The 3,303-nt window shown below is 43.0% G+C and overlaps 1 pseudogene; it reads right to left on the reverse strand.

Annotated features, from left to right (window-relative positions):
- Nucleotides 1–496: 496 nt before the first annotated feature.
- LOC150006573 (ADP/ATP translocase 2 pseudogene) lies at nucleotides 497–1,672 on the reverse strand (annotated as a pseudogene).
- Nucleotides 1,673–3,303: the final 1,631 nt, after the last annotated feature.

Here is a 3,303-nt window from a genome sequence, read left to right on the forward strand (position 1 = left end):
GCCAGCTCCTCTGTAATAGTGTCTCAACCTACCTCTCCAAACATATCTTTCTCATCATACCTTGAACACTGGCATACCAGTGCTGAATTCTCTAGTTACTATGTCTCACCTTAAGTTTCAGTTCACATACTATAGATTCTGTGAAAACACTGTTAGACTGAGTAGGCAAAGAAAGAGCAACCCCCAGAGGAAAGCTTTTGTCCACACACACACACACGCACACACATATATGCAGCCACTCACACATGTAACTGATTCCACCAGAAGGGAGAGTCCACTGTGCACAGATAGAGGTGGGATGAAGAGTCAGTGGACTGGAAACACAGCAGGTGGACAAACACGACACATTAGCTGGTACAACAGCTCCCCAGCACGGACAGTTCTCAGGGCTTGCCTCATCCCAGGGAAGACGTGGCTCCCAGAGATAGCCTCACACCCCAGAACTGGTCTTTACTTACCCCAAAGAACATTTTCAACTTCACGTCTTTTTTTTTTTTTTTTTATATTTCAGGTATTTTTTATTTCTTCAAATTTGTCATTTAGCAGGAGTGACTGAAATAAAAAATATAATTGAGTCCCACCATCACCATGGAAATGGCTTCAAGAGAAAACTGGTCAGATGAATATTACTGCTCCCCATTTTCAACCAGTAAAAAGTTGCCACTGATAAATAGACAGCCAACAGTCTGTCAAGAATGCTCAAGATATGTTACATAATACAACATGCCTGTTAACGGGGGAGGGGGAAAGACTACGAAATAATTTATGAGAACTTCTTGATTTCATCATACAAGACAAGCACAAAAGCACCACCCATGCCTCCGAGAACATTGGACCATGCACCCTTGAAAAACGCTTTGCCTCCTTCATCACAAGCAGTTTTCCTCCAGCAGTCGAGCGTGTCTGTGTACATGATATCAGTTCCTTTGCGCCCTGACTGCATCATCATGCGGTGACGAACAGTGTCAAATGGACAGGAAGTCAACCCAGCCACCACTGTGACGGACTGTGCGATCATCCAGCTGACGAAGATGCGAGTATTCTTGGGATCTGGAAGCATTCTCTTTGCAGTGTCATAGATACCAAAGTAGGCAGCTCGATAGATGATAATACCCTGCACGGACACATTAAAGCCTTGGTACAGGCCCTTAATCCCATCAGATTTGTAGATTTTAACCAGGCAGTCACCGAGGCCTTTGAATTCCTTTTCAGCTCCAGCTTTGCCCACATCAGCTGCTAGATGAGTATGGGCAAAATCAAGAGGATATACAAAACACAAAGAGGTGGCCCCAGCGGCACCACCAGAAGCCAGATTTCCTGCAAAGTACCGCCCAAACTGGGTTCTCTTGTCCACATCACCCAGGAAGATCTGCTTGTATTTATCTTTGAAGGCAAAGTTGAGAGCCTGGGTGGGGAAGTATCTGATGACATTGGCCAGGTTATAGCGCCAGAAGGACAGGACTCCCTGCTCCTTGGGGATACGAACCACGCAGTCTATAATGCCCCTGTATTGCTTATCTGCGGTGATTTGCTTGCTGGCATGCTGCACCTGCAGCAGCAGCTTGACCCACTCAGTGGGCGCTACCGCTGTCTTGGAGATGACCGCCGCCACTCCACCTGCCAGGAAGTCCTTGGCAAAGGACACAGCAGCATCTGTCATGTTGAAGGAAAGAAGGAGCAGGAGAACGCAGAACTAGATTTGGAACCGGTTGGGACTCCGGAGCTGTCAACTTCACGTCTTAATGTGTATCCAAAATTGTTCAGAGATCCATTTTGTTGACCATGGAAGGCTTGTTCTGTTTACAAATGGAAGGGGCAATTGTTACTCTCATTGTGGGGCTCTTACTGGGTTCTGAATGTCCCTCACAGGTTTTCATTATGTCAACACTCCAATTATATCGAACAGTGTAGACGGATACATGTGTGTCTGCATTTAAAGGAGGGAATCCAGATTTAACTTTCTGCACATTCTCAAAGAGGTCTATGCCCCCAAAACATTAAGAAGTATTGATTGTTTAATCCATGCTGACTGAACCTTCGAGCTTGAAAGCTTAATGAAAAACTCGACTTTACAATAATTTAGTAAGTGAAGAGCAAATACTTTTATTTTCCTATTCCATAACTTTTAAGAAAAAAAGTTAGTAAATAAGTATCTGTGAACAGATTAAAGGTAAGGAAGACTGGTTATTAAAGATCCATGATTGGGAAAAGATAATTGAAAAAAGAGACCAGGCAGCAGCAGGCCTCAACAGGCTTGCTCAGTGTCCCCATGGAATGCAGGGATCAGTCAGGGCTAGAAGCCAGCTGCATTGCAGTGCAGCCAGAGGCAGAGCCCACCCCCAGCCCCAGCACGTGGTGTTAACATGGACACAGGTGCCCAGGATTCTGCGTGGACAAATGAGGGGGATTCTGAGAGTTTCCTTCTGCCCTTCACTGAGCTAAGCTGTGGGTTCTTAGCACAGAGCTGGGGGAGGAGTAGTAAAATGGGAACTTTGCAAGATATTTTACAAGTGTCATTTGGAAAGTCTTCTCATTTGTTTCCAAACTGGACCTTACTATTTATGTGAGACCTGGATTTAGTATATTGCTTTTTATAAGCTTCTAATCATGTAAAATGTTTCAGAGTCAATTTCAAGTTGAATAGAGCTGATTTTCCAGCCACCACTTAAGATTTCACTTATATGAAGAATCTTTAATAAAGCAGGAGTTCTAGTAGGGAGAAAAGCCTGAAACTGAATGAGATTATGTTAATTACACCTTGACTTTTACTAACACAGTATCCACATAACATGGATAGCATCATTGATGTTTCAGACTGCACGTGTGACCCAGGACTTCATTGAATACGTTATGTTTAATTATACAAGATGTAAAAATCATTCATGTGTCAGTGGGCTTTCTTCCTTCAAATTTCCACTGTCCAGTTAAGGGTCCAAGAGCCACACTGGACATATTATGGAAATTAGAAATATAGAAGATTTTGTTTACTTATAGGGCATGATTTTATACTTCTATTTCATTCATGTGGTCATTCATTAAATACTTAGTTTACACCCATCTTAAGAAAAATTACATAAAACCTGGAAATAAGGAGTGGAGGACAGCAATTTCTTTCAATGTCACACTGTGGCATTAGTAGCAACCCAAGAAAATTTTAAATCTCTTGGAGAATGTGATTGATGTTGCTGTGCTCACTCACTAGCACCTGACACTGTGAAGTTACTTGTTGATCACTGTCCGCTAGAGAAGCTATGGTTTCATTGTCCTGTAGAACACAAACGAATGTTCTATCTAGACTGACAC

This window comes from Furipterus horrens, unplaced genomic scaffold (genome assembly GCF_987537825.1).
Source record: "Furipterus horrens unplaced genomic scaffold, mFurHor1.1.pri manual_scaffold_6, whole genome shotgun sequence".
NCBI lineage: Eukaryota > Metazoa > Chordata > Mammalia > Chiroptera > Furipteridae > Furipterus > Furipterus horrens.